This window comes from Schistocerca nitens, chromosome 9 (genome assembly GCF_023898315.1).
Source record: "Schistocerca nitens isolate TAMUIC-IGC-003100 chromosome 9, iqSchNite1.1, whole genome shotgun sequence".
NCBI lineage: Eukaryota > Metazoa > Arthropoda > Insecta > Orthoptera > Acrididae > Schistocerca > Schistocerca nitens.
In genome coordinates this window covers 304,643,421-304,662,204 of record NC_064622.1, presented here as the reverse complement: position 1 = coordinate 304,662,204, position 18,784 = coordinate 304,643,421, and positions in this window count along the sequence as shown.

The following is an 18,784-nucleotide window of genomic DNA, read 5'->3' as shown; positions in this document are numbered from 1 at the left end:
TTCCGTAATAGGCGCGAGGCGACTGAATCTCCCCGTAACAAATATAGTGGCACGCCTCTGAATTGCATCGATGTTTTCCTTTCATCCGGCCTGCTCGGATCTCGAACACTCAAGCAGTACTCGAGAATGGATCGCACTTATGTTCGTGGTCCTCTTTGTAGATAAGCTGCGCCTACCTAGAATTCTCCTAATACAGCGTAGTCGACGATTCGCCTACCCGACAGCCGCCCCTAACCGTTCTTTCCATTTGATACTGCTTTGCCTAGTCAATAGTCGTGACTCTGCCAAGGAGCCAGGCGGTGCAGTGATTGGCACACTGGACTCGCATTCGGGAGAACGACGGTTCAAACGCACGTCCGGCCATCCTGATTTAGGTTTTCCGTGATTTCCCTAAATCGATTCAGGCAAATGCCAGGATGGTTCTTTTGAAAGGACAGGCTGACATCCTTCCCCATCCTTCCTAATCTTATGGGACCGATGACCTCGCAGTTTGGTCCCCCCTCCCCGCCACCCCCCCCCCCCCCCAACCAACCAACCAGCCAGCGAACTAACTGTGTCAAGAAGCCACCACTAATACTTTATTCGTACGTTATGGGATTTTTTCAACTTTTCCGCATTAGTTTACATTTTTCTACAATTAGAGGAAGCTGCCATTCATCACACCGAGTAGAAATCCTATTCGAGTCACGTTGCGTCCTGCTCCAGTTAGTTAAAGACCCATGAAATAGGTAACTTTATTATTGATCATGAGTATCTCAGGGGATTAAATGAGGAGAGACAGAAACTCCAAGAAAGAGCGCCGATTGGGTTGTTTTGGGGAAGAAGACCAGACAGCGAGGTCATCGATCTCATCGGATTAGGGAAGGACGGGGAAGGAAGTCGGCCGTGCCCTTTGAAAGGAACCATCCCGGTATTTGCCTGGAGCGATTTAGGGAAATCACGGAAAACCTAAATCAGGATGGCGGGACGCGGGATTGAACCGTCGTCCTCCCGAATGCGAGTCCAGTGTTTAACCACTGCGCCACCTCGAAAGAGCGCCGAGTTTTGTCAACTGTTAACGTAGCAAGCGCTAGAGTGTCCCGGAGAGTCTCATTGAATTCAAGTGGTGGGTTTTACAACAGATGCGTTTTACATCACGGAGAGGTGTACTATTAAAATATGGAGAGCTTACGTTCCAATAAGGATCAGGCCACAAATTTTTCCTGCAGTATACATTTGAAAGAAATAACCGTGAAAGTATAAGGAGAGAGGAGGAGGTTAGTGATTAACGTCCTGTCCACATCGTGATCATTAGGGACGGAGCACAGTATCGGATTAGAGAAATATGGAGAAGGAATGGGCCGTGTCCTTCCAAAGGAACCATCTCGACATTTGCCTTAAGTGATTTAGGGAAATCACGGGTTTGAACCGCCATCCTCGCGAATGCGAGTCCAGTGTGACCGTGAAGGGAAAAGTGATCTAATTTCAGATATTCTTACCGTGGTACGGACTCGAGGTTAAAGTGTAGGTCCCCTTATAAACTGGGTAAATCAATTCAGAGGTCGGAGGTAGGCAACAATAGAAGCATGTCTAGTAAAGCAGTGTGGTGTTCAAGTCCGCAGCTCGTGGTCGTGCGGTAGCGTTCTCGTTTCCCACGCCCGGGTTCCCGGGTTCGATTCCCGGCGGGGTCAAGGATTTTCTCTGCCTCGTGATGACTGTGTGTTGTGTGATGTTCTTACGTTAGTTCGGTGTAAGCAGTTCTAAGTTCTAGAGGACTGATGACCATCGATGTTAAGTCCCTTAGTGCTCAGAGCCATTTGAACCATTTTTTTGTGATGTTCAAAACAACCTTCATGTTTGCATTATCTTAGACTTACTGATAGTCATTCTTCCTGACAGGCATTGACGAATGGAGTAGAAAATGACAGTGGCACTAGGGGTAACGTCCTCTACACAATTAATGATTACCAGATTGAAATTTTCACTGTGCAGCGGAGTGTGCGCTGATACGAGACTTCTTGGCACATTGTGTGCCGGGCCGAGATTCGAACTCGGGATCTTTGCCTTTCGCGGAAAGTGCTGTACCGAGTTGGCGTCAGTCCAGAACACAGTTTTAATCTGCCAGGAAGTTTCATATCAACGCACACTCCGCTGCAGAGTGAAAATCCCCCAGGCTGTGGCTAAGCTATGTCTGCGCAGTATCCTTTCTTCCAGCAGTGCTAGTTCTGCAAGTTTCGCAAGGAAGCTTCTGTGAATTTTGTAAAGTGGGAGACGAGGTACTGGCGGTAGTAAAGCTGTGAAGACGGGTTGTGAGTCGTGGTCGGGTAGCCCAATCAGGAGAGCACTAGCCCGCGAAAGGCAAAGGTCCCGAGTTCGAATTTCGCTCTGGCACACAGTTTTAATCTGCGAAGAAGTTTCAACTAATACTTACTTACAGATTTAGATGTTAGATTAATGGTGTCCACAAGACCGGAAGAAACAGTGTGTGGTGACGAACAAGTAATAACAGGACTGGGTGTTACAAAATTGTATTCGTTACAAACCGCAAATGAAACCTACTTTTTATTAAAATGCTTTGCACATGTGTTATGGTGGCTCCCCGTATTCACGGAATTTCGCACTGTTTCGGAAAGAACTTAATTGAGATAGATATAATTTTCAAGAGAGTTGCAGAAATATTTACAGAAAACAGTGTGCAATCAACGAATTCCGTCGGAAACGCAAACAGCGTGAGTATTATCCGTTGGTCGCTGCGTGTTGTGCCGTTAACGAAATTCCCGGTTTTATTGATGAATGCCCCAAATATGCGTTCAGCTGGCGAAGGAATTTTCATATGCGGTCGGCGGCAGATGCCGGCACGATACGACACGGGCGGGCGCCCGCCATTGCCGCCTTGTCTTCCGTGCCGCCTGCGCTTCCGGTACCAGAGCCGCGGATCGCAGCTTTCTGATTTAAAAATAACTCTGCACAGCTAGTGCATCGGACAAGCGAAGTACCTTGCTAGCATCGGAAATCTAAATACGACGTCACCACGATCATTAAACTTCTCGATATACTAATCGATAGTGTGGCTATTTTCTCTGCTCCACTGAGGACGTAGAAGCTAAGAATATTTGGAATCCTGTTGTGATATTTACCTACTCCATTGTGAATGCCGGAGTTAAGGAAACTTAGACTGTTGTTGTGATATTTATCCATGACGTCAGGACTGAATGCCCGCGTATGCGCAAGCAGACTTTAAGTTTATTTGCTTTTTGTTGAATCTAACAGATAACTTCCGTTTCGCTTGGGATATTTTAACAACAGAAAGTGATTGTCGTTCCGGAGAAGAGGACTCGCTGGCAACTGTTTCTCTGCTGTTTTACAGCATACGGCTCTAGTGATGGCATATGTGTCGTATTCAGTCGTGTGGCATGACCTTGGCCGCCATAAACGCTAACATAATTTTTGGCTACCTGCAGTCCTCATTCTTGCAACCTCATAACACGATAATAAATGGAATTTGTGCGAATTTGGTGAAATTATTGTAGTGGTTTACGAGGAAATGCACAGTGTACAGAACATATACCCAATGATTCTTGTGTGTGTGTTGATTCACAAGCAAATAAAGTTTATAAGGTGTATGATTTAAGCAGGAGCCAGACACAAGTACGGCCAATAAAAGTTAACTCAAACCATTATCGGTTTAGAATTTTTATAAATCGATCTTCAGATGACTTCTTACAGCTTTCCTTTCTTTCACGCTGGGGGCTTGTTTTGTATTTGTTACTGGTATGCTGCACGACGATAAACGAAAGGTTTTCCATTCACAATACAGTAAAGTTACGACAAAATTTTTCATTTCCATCTTCAAAGGCACTTTTATGAAAAGATTTTAAGCTAATAAAACAGCGAATGTGGCGAATCTCCTTGGGTGATGAATTCGTCCTGTACTTGTATTCTACATTATAAAGTTAACACTTTCTTGAACGAGCACTATGTTACTGCAGTTGAATTGCCTGAAAAATGCTATAACATACAGCATTTTATATTTTGTTCAAATTGTGAAATCTTATGGGACTTAACTGCTAAGGTCATCAGCCCCTAAGCTTACACACTACTTAACCTAAATTATCCTAAGGACAAACATACACACCCATGCCCGAGGGAGGATTCGAACCTCAGTCGGCATCAGCCGCACAGTCCATGACTGCAGCGTCTCACACCGCTCGGCTAATCCCGCGCGGCTATTTTATGGGACCACATACACTCAATATTGCAAACCGTGACTCAGTCTCACATGAGTAACAAAACAACAATTTTGAAGACGTTGGTGAAGGTGTGAAGTTACGGATACTGTATAGAGGGTATGGACATAGTAAAATATTTCTTCGGTAGAACCTTGAAATTAAAAGTCAAACCGAGAAGTAAAATTATGTAGCCTACACTAAGAAGTTCTAATATGGCATTCCATTCACTGGTAGGGACTGGACAAGCAATTATTATATTTAAACAGTTGAAGGGTTATAAGTGTGAACTATTTAATCAGATCTAATGTGTGTTAAGCCGGCCGGTGTGGCCGTGCGGTTCTAGGCGCTTCAGTCTGGAACAGCGTGACCGCTACGGTCGCAGTTTCAAATCCTGCCTCGGGCGTGGATGTGTGTAATGTCCTTTGGTTAGTTAGGTTTAAGTAGTTCTAAGTTCTAGGGGACTGATGACCACAGATGTTAAGTCCCATAGTGCTCAGAGCCATTTGAACCATTTCTGTGATTAATTGTAAACAGATAAGGTACGTTCACATAGAATAGTATTAGAACCGTACATCGGCGTTGTCCAATAATGTGTAAAGTAAAAGATTACAATAAAATGTTTCTTCGATGTTTTGTTGTTAAAGTGATATATATATATATATATATATATATATATAATATGGAGAAAAAATATTATGCGAAAGCTATTGAAGTAGCACTATAGCCATCATGCACTATGGCAGTATTGTGTTGATTTAAAGAGTGCCACTAACAGCGGTAAGGATTGAACTCCAGCCAAAAGCTGAGTATTCTCGTGCGGTACTATCAATGAAGTGAGAACAACTGACATAACTGTCGAAGGCGCGTCACTTAAATTGGGGCACGCACGTTATAATTGGCTAATTTTATGCTAAATAACTGTGAACTGCGCAGCATACCGAATTTGTTTTTCCTAACAACCATTACTCAGCACCCTGTAACACCCTTACAAGTTTTTCAGGCTATCCCTGAGCACTTTGTATAAATTTATTTATTCAGCTTAAAAATGTTATCCTATTATGTATATTACAGAATGATACTTTAGATTCTATTCTGCACTCAGTTTTATCAATGTAGCCACAGCTCTTGTCCCTTATACGGTATTACTTAACGCCCATGGACTTAGCCGTTACTACTCAATGTATCTGTTCATAATGTAACTCTCGTTAGATCTGACGAGACAGTTCGCACTTATAATCAATTTGCCGTTTGTATGTGTATTTGCCAGTCATTTACAAAGTGCTTGGGCAAAAATGTGTTGGGTTCATAACGCAGAGCACAAACTCAGGACGAATTCGTGGCATAGGGACATCCACCATGTACGTTTTCGCCACATTTCCTATTTTAAAACTTACAATCATTTCTTGAATTTACCTGTGAAGATCAAATTGGAAAAATAATCTCGCAACTTCGCTGTACTGTGCACCAAAAACATTTTGCTTATCTTAGTGCATCGCACCCGTAACAAATCCAAAACGATGTCCCAGCTGGAAAGGATTGATAGCTGATAGATCTGAAGATGCCATATAACTGTACTACAGCCACGTCTGTCAACATGTCAACTTTTGACAGCCTAGCTCTAAGCACTTAACAGATTTCTTAAAGTAGCTGCACAGGTAGGAAGATCAAGGGTTTAACACTTCATCGAAGGCGTTGAAAGACGACAAGTACTTTGGGCTCTCCTTTCTTTCACTTTATTTATTCAGATCGTGTGGGCGTATGCAGTTAGGATGCATATCTAATTAGGAAGGCACTGTGACTGCTATGCCACCTATGAAACAGGGTTGCCAGTGGTCGGGTAATGAGTTCATTGGTATCTACTTGCGTGAAGTAGCTGAGGTACGTGACTGGGTTTGTGCTGGGTAGCTTGTTCTGTTGGACAGTTATGGCTGTAGCTGGGCAAAGAGAAGCGTGGTGGCCGGAGATATAGAAAATTCCGCCTTTTTGGAGTCAGTTCAGAGGACAAGGTAAGGCTACAAGAGCAAGTTTACGGGCAGACTGTGAGACTCGGTCGCTGCTTTTACACAGAAGGTGTCAAGTCGTGGCACACGGCCAGAATAGCAAGGGGTTCCTCAGACACGTGCAGCGAACAGCTATTAGAATGCCACAGTACATGCTCCCAGAGTCTTGCGGCGGAGAGTTGTTACATTTTCTTTAATTGAGTCGACACACACCGGCGCCCTGATAATTGGTTCTGAGCACTATGGGACTCAACTGCTTAGGTCATTAGTCCCCTAGAACTTAGAACTAGTTAAACCTAACTAACCTAAGGACATCACACACATCCATGCCCGAGGCAGGATTCGAACCTGCGACCGTAGCGGTCTCGCGGTTCCAGACTGCAGCGCCAGAACCGCGCGGCCACTTCGGCCGGCCCCCTGATAATTGTCTCCTGTCGAAGAGAGTGCATTTTTCAGATTCTGAAGGTGTGCATCCGATGATTATCCATGAACCTTCCTATGAAATCGGTATCTGTCAGGATCATGAAAAACATTTTGTCTCGATGGCTCAAACGGGCTGGCGCGGCAGGACGCCCGACGCACTGTCGTCAAGGTAGCTGTTGCATTTCTCAGACGTCACGTAGGACCCACATCAGGTGGTTTCTTGCGCGAGCGAGAAGCAATGTACTGGTTACGGAACCGTATCACCCGTAGCGTAAGGAACAGACGCCACAATGTAACGATGTTTCTGTTGTGTTGGCAGAAGAGCCAACACCGTGTTACTAGAGTAGGCCGAAATGCACGCATTTTAGCTCACGCAGGCTGGCGTGAGAAGGGAAGGACTATACTGACGTGAGGTCTGGAACATGACAAGGAATTAGATTTCAGAAAGTGGACGTAATTAGTTTGATAACTTCAATCCATTAATGATGAACGTCACTCTTGACGGTACATGATTCACAATATTATCTATTCAGAATACATTCTTGAAGATAGTAATTATAGTAACTGAATATGGCGCCTTGCTAGGTCGTGGCAAATGACGCAGCTGAAGGCTACGCTAAACCGTCGTCTCTCCAAATGAGAGCGTATGTAGACAGTTAACCATCGCTAGCAAAGTCGGCTGTACAATTGGAACGAGTGCTAGGGAGTCTCTCTAGACTAGACCTGCCGTGTGGCGGCGCTCGGTCTGCAATCACTGATAGTGGCGACACGCGGGTCCGATGTATACTAACTGACTGCGGCCGATTTAAAGGCTACCACCTAGCAAGTGTGGTGTCTGGCGGTGACACCACAGTTTCCATGGTCAAATATCATATTTCAACGTTACATTGAAATGGGCATAAGACAATTGGTGTGTTTAGTCGTACAAAAAAAGAACTTCTACTAAAAGTTCTACTGGAAGTGCACCATGGCACTTCAGATGCGCGATTTAGAAAATACGCGCCGTCTCGCGAGGATTTATCTTACTTTAAAAGGACTCATCAAAAGACCTTGTCTCGAACAAAAAAAACTATTATTTGTTAACAATAGTATTTTAAATATCACACACACAATATGTGGGGGGGGGGGGGGGGTGAAGAGAAAGCTATTAATTGTTAACTATTGTTTTTTCACACACACCACACATTGTTCTTTCACACACACGCACACACACACAAGTTTGTGTGTGCGAAAAAACAATAGTTAACAAATAATAGTTTTCTCTTCACCCCACGATATATATATATATATATATATATATATATATATATATATATATATATATACAGGGTGGCCCAAAAAGGATGGTCACATTTTAAATAACTATAACTCCATCAGTTTTACAAATTAATTTTATTCAATTACGTAACTAAATGCTCCCAGGCACCCAATTACAAGAACTAACCACAAAAAATCATGTACGGAAAATGACTTCCGGAAGATGGTGTCCTTCCTCGGTGATGCATTCCACAAGTCTTTCCTCGAAATTTTCCATCACTTTCACTACTGTTTCTTCTTGAATTGCCATAATTTCCGCACTGATTGCCTCCTTCGGATCAATTAAGTTTCGGGGCTTCTGTACGTAGACTTTTGACTTTAGGTATCCCCAAAGAAAAAAATCACAGGCTGAGAGGTCAGGTGATCTCGCGGGCCAGTGGACATCTCCAAAACGCGAGATGATGTGGTGGGGGAACATCCGCCTTAAAACACACATGGAGTCATTGGCTGTGTGGGCCGTGGCCCCGTCCTGTTGAAACCAAATTCGATCTCGATTTACATGTAACACTCGCAGTTTCGGCACCAAAAAGCTACGTAGCATGTTAACGTAACGTTTCGAGTTCACTGTGACTGTAGCGTTGTTCTCCTCAAAAAAATAAGGACCAACAATCCCCAATCTTGAAATTCCACACCAGACTGTTACCTTAGCACTATGAAGAGGCTTTTGGTGCAATTCTCTGGGATTATCGCAGTTTCGGCACCAAAAAGCTACGTAGCATGTTAACGTAACGTTTCGAGTTCACTGTGACTGTAGCGTTGTTCTCCTCAAAAAAATAAGGACCAACAATCCCCAATCTTGAAATTCCACACCAGACTGTTACCTTAGCACTATGAAGAGGCTTTTGGTGCAATTCTCTGGGATTATCTGCTGCCCAATACCTGCAGTTTTGTTTATTGACATAGCCGTCTAAATGGAAATGGGCTTCATCCGACATAAGAAGCACAACATCATTATTAGAGTACAAAATGTCAAGCATTGATTCACAAAATCGTCTTCGCTGCTCAAAATCACGATCATACAGCTTTTGCGTGATCATAATTTTGTATGGGTGAAACTGTAACTCACGGCTTAAAATACGCTGCAACGAACTACGGCTGAGGCCTAAAGTTTGAGCACGACGCCTAGTGGAACGACGCGGGCTTTGCAGCACTGACGCTCTAACATCATCAATGTTCTGTGGAGTAACTGCCGTACGTGTACGCCCTGTAGATTTACCACTTTTGACAGACCCTGTTGTCCGGAATGCAGTCACCCAACGTGATATGGATCTGCGATCTGGAATGGGTCCATCACGCGCTACACCAAAACGTTGTCGAAACAATCGTTGCACAGTAATAAACGATTCATCATTTCTGAAAAACTGTTCCACAGCAAAAACACGATGCTCGACCGTCCACTGCGCCATCTCGTGGCAAACTGGGTGTAATGGCCGACTTGCAGACGGCCGGCAGTGGTCCCCCCTACTCACCTTTCAATGGTACTACACAGTTCAAATCCGACCATCCTTTTTGGGCCACCCAGTATAAAGTGTGTTTTCGCAACGGCAGTCAGAACTCCTGACGACGATGGCGGAGATGGTCATCGAAAGCTCGAGCATTTTATTCGAATTGGCGCGGCTGGAAAACCGAGAACGTTTGATTCAAGTACTTTACTTGCTAGTAGCTGAAAACATTAAAACTAAGACACATAATCCATTTATCTCTAGTTAAAACACTCAATAAATCCTGGTGAAATGTTAAATCAAAAACAACAGTAAGATTTTCAAACTTAGTTCATATGATTTTCTTTATGTTTTCTCGGTCACAAGCAACACAAAACACATTACAAATTGCAAACGTTTCGCGCAACTAAAACTTACAAGTGGCACGACATAACCAATAATTTTTCTTTTTCTTCTTTTTCTGTTGTCAGGTATAGTTCTCCGGGATCCATACGTATACCAAGGGATACTAGTTTTGACTGTTTTGTGTCGTCACCCCGGTCGCCGCGTCGAGATCTGAAACTTCGCGTACGCTAAATCGTTTGAACGAAATTATAAACAGAACAGAAATGTTTTCACTTATTTAAAGCCGGCCGAAGTGGCCGTGCGGTTAAAGGCGCTGCAGTCTGGAACCGCAAGACCGCTACGGTCGCAGGTTCGAATCCTGCCTCGGGCATGGATGTTTGTGATGTCCTTAGGTTAGTTAGGTTTAACTAGTTCTAAGTTCTAGGGGACTAATAACCTCAGCAGTTGAGTCCCATAGTGCTCAGAGCCATTTGAACCATTTGAACTTATTTAAAGTTGTTACCTGGTTTGTACGGGAAGTACCAGTAACGAAAAAATGAGCAGCATACGTATTGGATTTTACTGCGGCATGTTTCCAGACCTGTTGGGTGGAGACGCCGCACCTTATAAATTCACGACCTTCATAGCCAAGATGGACGCAGTAGATTTAAAACACGCCCAGTAGAACTTACTGTTACTACAACGACTCAGACACGTGGAAATATTTGACTTTCGCATACGCTAAGACCTAACCGTGACGCTGAAAAAGGTTCTGAAGGGATATTTATAGACTTGCACCTGTTATTCACCCAAATTCACGCAAATAGTTTTATTATGCCCTGGCGTCCTCTGAGCAACTTTACTTTGTCGGTGTTTACAGAAACTAAAGGGGTGCGCAGTCTACACCGTGTGTGGCACCTCTCCCCGGTTTACCCTACAGTGTCGAGTTTGTGTTGTTACCGATGAAGGGATGGAAGAGGCCGTACCAGTATACAGCCAACTCCGGAACGGCAACTAAACGACTTCATCAGACGAATGAGTCACGGTCAACAGTTTCACCCGCTCTCATATCATGAGACACCGCAGAGAGCTGCAGAATTTAATCCAGGTCATTGACGCGAGGACTGGTCATCAGAGACTTGCCCCCCCACCCCACCCCTTGCTGACCAAATACTGGAAGTACAGTAGAATATTAAGTAAGAACAGGAATAAAATTTTTTTGCAAACTGACGGATATATCATTAAGTAGGGCACGTCATCCGCATGTCAACAGAGGAGGCCCAAAGTAGAAACAAGCTGGGAGCTCGTTTCCTCATACCGCGAGAGAGTGAAGTCAACAACAAGTGATCCAGCACTGACAGTGCGGAATAGACACCTCACTTTACTGTAATGATGCTAAATTTAATACTTCCACGTACAGATGTCATAAGAACTCCTTTCAGGATGCAAACATCGCAAAAAAAGAACGCTCTGAAATTCCGAAGGTAAGCACTAGAGTCGCCGAAAGTGCTAACAGCCTCAAAACGAGAGCGCATTCAGTCTCCAGTGTGTGTGTGTGTGTGTGTGTGTGTGTGTGTGTGTGTGTGTGCGTGTGAGAGAGAGACAGAGAGAGAGAGAGACGGGGGGGGGGTGAGGGGGATATCAGTCACATCATCCGCTTGCAAATCTCCGCCCTTCTCGAAGATTAGGTCAGAGTTAGGCCTCTCAGCCGGCGTTACAAAAAAATGGTCCAAATGGCTCTGAGCACTACGGGACTTAACTTCTGAGATCATCAGTCCCCTAGAACTTAGAACTACTTAAACCTAACTAACCTAAGGACATCACACACATACATGCCCGAGGCAGGATTCGAACCTGCGACCGTAGCGGTCGCGCGGTTCCAGACTGTAGCGCCTTTAACCGCTTGGCCACCCCGGCCGGCTTGGCATTACAGTTACGATAGACGTCCAGTTCTATTAAGTTGCAAGATGCCCACTGGACATAAAAATTCGTGAGCAGGCTGCCTGGTACTGGGCGAAGAAGGAGAACAGGGATGAAATTAGGGAGATACTTGGGGTTTATGCTGGGGATAAGAACGCCATTAAAAAGAGAGGGATCGAACTGTGGCAGGAACAGTGGAGCAACGAGGATACGGGACGTAGAACCTATGAGCTGCTACCGGACATAGAGGAACGGATAAAACTCACATTTTTCACGCCTACGAGAGGAATGCTGCACTTTCTTACTGGACATGGACCATACCGAACATATCTATGTCGGTTTGGGAAGCAGGCTACACCCGCGTGTGACTGTGGTGCTGTGCAAGGCACCCCAGAACATGTGGTGTATGAGTGCAACCTCTTCGATGACGTAGCCAATGACCTAAGACAGCTACCAAACAATGACACGTACCACTTACTAAGGCACGACAACACTTTCAACATCTTAAACAAACTCACAGACGAAATATCGAAAAAAGTCCTTAAGAACTTTTTAAGGGACAATCATTATGAGCAAACATTTCTTCACCGGCTCAGAATCTGTGCACCCTTTCTGTACCGCCGGGTAGGGACTTGGCCAGCCGCTTCACGGCTGGAATCCGCCTTGCCCTGGACTATGAGGGAGAGGGGTACAAAAAACACCGGACTGGAACACGCACCAATTATGACTTAAGTAATTTAGATTAGCTGTGGGCGATAGGATAAGACTTTAGGATAGACTGCAGCGATACCAAGTTGAGGGTCAGCCCAGTGCCAGGGGCATGCCCACTGGGATTAGTTCAGTGGGCCCGGCCAACATCTATCAGGTTTATAGTAGCACTGGCACACCTGTAACGCTGCAGGTAGCTTTAAGTTTCCTTGTAGATTAAGTAGCTTAGAACCACATAGCGGTAAGATTATAGTAATAATAATAAAATCGCCTGCAGTGTAGAATAGAGAGCTGCATTTCTTTGTATCATTATTAGGACCCACTAATATAGTTAGGTAGTGGGTTAAATATGTATAATGCAATGAATTGAATAGAGAATTTAAAAAAAAAAAAAGTTGCAAGATGCGCTGGTGAATTCAACAAGTGTCTACAAGCTGCTCCCAACTTGAAGCCCACTGCTACAAACCCGCAGCCATTCATCCACAGAAGAGACATGGTATGCAAGCCACAGTCTTGCCAGTCGCAACGGTGACTGACGCAGGATGGGGCCGATCTTCTGCGGATGAAGAATCATCGCTCCCATCTGCATAATAGAGCCGATAGAACAGTTGTATGAGGGTGGTGTAGGGGGTAGGGTGGGGGGGGGTGAGCGGGCAAGACCTGGGGTTATGGGAAATTTCCAATCACACTAGAGTTTCTCCTTTCCATGAGCGCTAGGGGGGGGGGGGAGATGGGAGGGATTTGCGGTCTGGCTGGCTGTCTGTCTCTCTTAGCCTCGGTATTGGCGGCCTTACGTCAGCAAGCAATCTAACTTAGGCGATTCGTGCGAGTGCTGCCGCTACTGGACCTTATTGGTTTTATGCTGGAAGCACTGGTAGGGCTGCCCACTTTACTGCCGGGCCTTCTTTGGGAGGAGTCTAGAAGCAGCTTAGCTCATTCAGAGCGCTGATGCTCTGACGGACGTCCACCGCCACGACAGGCAACGGCGACGCGTCGCCGCCTTATTCTCCTGTGACAGGGCCACAGCACCAACCACAGGCAAAGACAGGACCCGTGCTCAGCAAATTCCACGCCGGGCACTGACGTGCCACCTCGCGCTTTCAAGCAGTGCGGACCCAGCACGAACGGTGCTGGCCAGCGTCTGGAGGAAGACAGAGTGATTGTAAAACTGTCACCTACAACTTACTGTTAATTGAATGATGTTTCATTAGCGTCCCGATGCTCTAGAAGGTCACACAATGTTATTTCCTCTTTTGAAAATGGTTTTCCCCTAAAGGTAACTCTAATCAAACGCAAGTCTAAAAATAAACCATGGATTACACACGGAATAAAGATATCATGTGGGACAATAAGAAGTCTGTATCTACTGTCCAGGAACAGCTCTGATGTTCACATTGTAAAGCATTACAAAGAATACTGAAGCAAGTAATCAAGAAATCTAAGCAGCTTTATTACGAGAAGAAGGTAATTACATCAGGCAACAAAATAAAACTGTATGGGATTGTAGGGAAGCAGCCTACTCACGCCGTATAAAATTCTCATCAGTCCGCTGTAACTAGCTCTGACGTCATAAATGTTGCGCAGTACTTTAAAAATCAAGTAAATAACCTGAAACGTTTCTAGCATGTCAGGAGTAATAGTAAATCAATATGTGTTGAATATCAGTTCAATCACTTTAACCATTTTAGAAATTTGGTCGTTTTTCTGTAAAAATCATTGGCGCAACAGAAAAGAGCTAGAGACTTAAAAATTTATATTTAAATTCCTTTTTCATAATAATTTAGTAGAAACAGTATTCTGGATCTCACAAATTAAAATTTTTCTTGAAATTCATAATTTTCTGGTTTTTTGTCTTAGAAATTAAGGAAGCAAGATAGATTAAGTAGGCGAATAAATAAGGCTAGGATGTTTAAATTTAAGTAGAAGGGAGATCCGCTATAATCATAAAGATGTGAGAAGTTTCAACTGAATAACTATAAAACTATAGCGATAGCGTATCTCCAAAGGGCAAGTTCAGAGCTCGTCTACTGCGTGTAGTGTAATTAAATTAATTCTCTCGCCCAAAATATTTGACTTAGCCACGTCAGACTTTTATTATGATTACTTACCTGTGTGCTGATTGCACATTTAAATTGTGAGCTTCATCGGCCATCAGCAAAGGAAGCGATGATTTATTCAATAACTTGAAGTGGTGCATTACTAGCCCAGCGGCTAGTCGGGAGAGCAATTTTGATCAGGCGTTCCCTTAGTCGTCCGCACCGCGGCTTTATATATAAGAACGCTGTGCGAGGAAGTAAGGCCCCAGTTCTCTCCAGACACTGAATAGCACACCACCTGTGCCGGGAGTCGCGTCGCGTCGGTATCATTGGTATAAACAGCTTCCGATGCCGTAATAAGTTACTCGGGATATGCGTAACCATGAAATCATTTTCAAGTGAAGTGTTAATTCTGGGATAACTTTAATGATCTATCTTCAGTTTGCGTATGTCGTATTTTCACGTGCCGCCGCGGGACAGACATTCTACCATTATTTAGCGTGGCGTTTGATGAACATTATCATCAAATTATGGCGAGCATTCACTTCAACATTTAATTTGAACAGTTATAGTTGTATCAGCACATTAGACTCTGAACTGCTCTGTTAGTTGGATTGTGTGGATGCTTTTTGGTCTGTGACTTTCAGAATATAGTGAACATTTTTAGAGAATCGTTTTTGATTATGAATCCCAGACAATCTCCTAATTCCTCAGAGCTATAGGCTGTAGCTATAAGTGTATTTCTCAGATGAAGTGGGCACTAGGAATTCTAATTACAGGCTTCACGTTTTGCTAATCACTTTCTGGTTGCCAATATTGTAGTTAGAGAGCCAGTGTTGAGAACGGCAAAAGACAGCATAAATAATAGGAACATTTATATAACAATTAATTCCACCCGCCGCCCCACATATGGTTAATCGGCCGGGAAATGCATCTTTTCTACATTACATTCTACATTTAAAATAACAACATAAATTCCACCAGCCGCCACACAGGATATAGTGAAGACAGATACAAGGGGGGCCAAAAAGGAAGACGAACAGATAGCTCCAAAAATAAATCAGACATTGGTAACAAATCCATTTAGTGTTGAAAGTCTCTTAAACAAATACTTTGTTTACGTTACTGACAGCTCGGGGCTATCAGGTTCGGTAAACACTGCCATGGAGTATCGGAGACCAGTCTTTACGAGAAGCTTCAGCAAATTGAAATGACACTCAAGTCTCCCAAAGAAATAGCAATCGTTACAACTTAAAATGTAAGTATTCTAGCTGTTTTGATAACATATAAACGAAGTTAATCAAAGAGTGCTCACGCGAGTTGAGTTCTATCTCAAGTAATCTGTGTAATCTATCGCTTACCAGCGGAATATTTCCAGACTGGCTAAAATATGCTGAAGGAGGGTAAAGAGATACTGTCAATCTAACGAGGAATTTCACTATTGGCGGCTTTTTCCAAAATATTTTAAAAGTTATGTTCAAGTGTCTCCTTAAGCGTCTGACTGCAAATAACATATTGTCCAAGTTACAGTTAGGGTTCCTTACATTAACACAATTAATTAATTAAGTCCCCAGCAACTATAAAAACCTACGAAACCAAAGCACAAGTGTAACTGTTCTGTGTGTGGAAGTATGACTCAACGTACGCATCTGGCACGGTTCTTCTTCAATAACACAAGAAATTTTAAATATCATTTATACTGAATTAATTAAAGAAAATAAAAATACCATAATTACTCAAGAAAACCAGAATTACACTCTAATACAAGAACACAAGCCAGATGCTTTGCTGACTGAACCTGTAATGACGCATTATTTAAAACATGGAGATAATGAAAAATAAATCAAGTTTCGTTACCTTCATATATTGACCAAAATCACTCTAATCATTACAATATATCTCCACATCGACTCGCTATTACCACATCTCAACAAGAACTTTTCAGTATCACATCTCAGCAAGCACTCCCTACTAGCATATCTGAACACGAACTGACTACTACGAGTCCTTGACAGACACTGCCCACTACGAGTTCTCAATAATCACTGCCAGTGGAGGCGGCGGAACAATGCTCTCTAGCGATCTCTGCGCTGTGGCTCAGTGTAGCCACCTTTCAGCAGCGATAGAAATACACTGTTTGTTGCAATATGCTTGGGACAACAGTACATTTTCAGGCGGACAAACTTTCGAAATTACAGTAGTTACAAATTTCAACAACAGATGGCGCTGCAAGTGATGTGAAAGATATAGAAGACAACGCAGTCTGTGGGTGCGCCATTCTGTACGTCGTCTTTCTGCTGTAAGCGTGTGCTGTTCACAACGTGCAAGTGTGCTGTGGACAACATGGTTTATTCCTTAGAACAGAGGATTTTTCTGGTGTTGGAATTCCACCGCCTAGAACACAGTGTTGTTGCAACAAGACGAAGTTTTCAACGGAGGTTTAATGTAACCAAAGGACCGAAAAGCGATACAATAAAGGATCTGTTTGAAAAATTTCAACGGACTGGGAACGTGACGGATGAACGTGCTGGAAAGGTAGGGCGACCGCGTACGGCAACCACAGAGGGCAATGTGCAGCTAGTGCAGCAGGTGATCCAACAGCGGCCTCGGGTTTCCGTTCGCCGTGTTGCAGCTGCGGTCCAAATGACGCCAACGTCCACGTATCGTCTCATGCGCCAGAGTTTACACCTCTATCCATACAAAATTCAAACGCGGCAACCCCTCAGCGCCGCTACCATTGCTGCACGAGAGACATTCGCTAACGATATAGTGCACAGGATTGATGACGGCGATATGCATGTGGGCAGCATTTGGTTTACTGACGAAGCTTATTTTTACCTGGACGGCTTCGTCAATAAACAGAACTGGCGCATATGGGGAACCGAAAAGCCCCATGTTGCAGTCCCATCGTCCCTGCATCCTCAAAAAGTACTGGTCTGGGCCGCCATTTCTTCCAAAGGAATCATTGGCCCATTTTTCAGATCCGAAACGATTACTGCATCACGCTATCTGGACATTCTTCGTGAATTTGTGGCGGTACAAACTGCCTTAGACGACACTGCGAACACCTCGTGGTTTATGCAAGATGGTGCCCGGCCACATCGCACGGCCGACGTCTTTAATTTCCTGAATGAATATTTCGATGATCGTGTGATTGCTTTGGGCTATCCGAAACATACAGGAGGCGGCGTGGATTTGCCTCCCTATTCGCCAGACATGAACCCCTGTGACTTCTTTCTGTGGGGACACTTGAAAGACCAGGTGTACCGCCAGAATCCAGAAACAATTGAACAGCTGAAGCAGTACATCTCATCTGCATGTGAAGCCATTCCGCCAGACACATTGTCAAAGGTTTCAGGTAATTTCATTCAGAGACTACGCCATATTATTGCTACGCATGGTGGATATGTGGAAAATATCGTACTATAGAGTTTCCCAGACCGCAGCGCCATCTGTTGTTGAAAATTGTAACTACTGTAATTTCGAAAGTTTGTCCGCCTGAAAATGTACTGTTGTCCCAAGCATATTGCAACAAACGGTATATTTCTATCGCTGCTCGTTTAGTTTTTATTGCCGTTTCAAATATACCGGTCATTTTTGAAACACCCTGTATTTACCGGTATACGTGCAGTGAGATTATAGTTAATTCATTAGATAACAAATTAGAGGCTACTGGTATTTTGTGACCTGACAGAAGCCTTTGACTATATCAATCGCAGCATTCTTTTAAGTAAATTATAATATTATTGTGTCACTGGCAGTACTGTGAAATGTCTCAACTAACTAACAGGAAACAATGGGTGTCGTTGCGAAATACCTGTGCAGTACGCGGTCAATCACAGTGGCAGATGCTAAGTTTGTTTTGTTTGCAGATGATACAAACATTTGAATAAGTAGCAAGTTAAATTCAAATTTAAAGTGGTTGCTAATCAAAGTTTCACTGGCATTAATAAATGGTTTAAAGCTAATTCATTGCCATTAAGCTTTGAAAAGACCTACCATATGCAGTTCGGAACCTGTAAGAGATTTCCTTCTAGCATATGCAGCATAACATATGAAGCCATGCAGATCGAAGAGATTGACAGTGTTATTTCTGAGATTACAACTTGATAATAAATTCAGTTGGGAGGAGCATACCACAGAATTGCTGAAGCACCTAAATAAGTCTGTACTTGCAGTGAGAATGATGTGAGATGGGGTCATTTGTCAAACCAAACAAAAGATTTTCGTGTGCAAAAGCGTGTGATGAGGCTATTTTGTGGTGTAAATCCAAGAATGTCACGTACAAACCTGTTCAAGGAGCTTTGTATTCTAGCCATTGCTTCTCAGTATATTTATTCCTTATTCCTTGTAATGTTCTTACTTACACTGAAATAACTGAGAAGTTGAAACATCTAAATTTAATT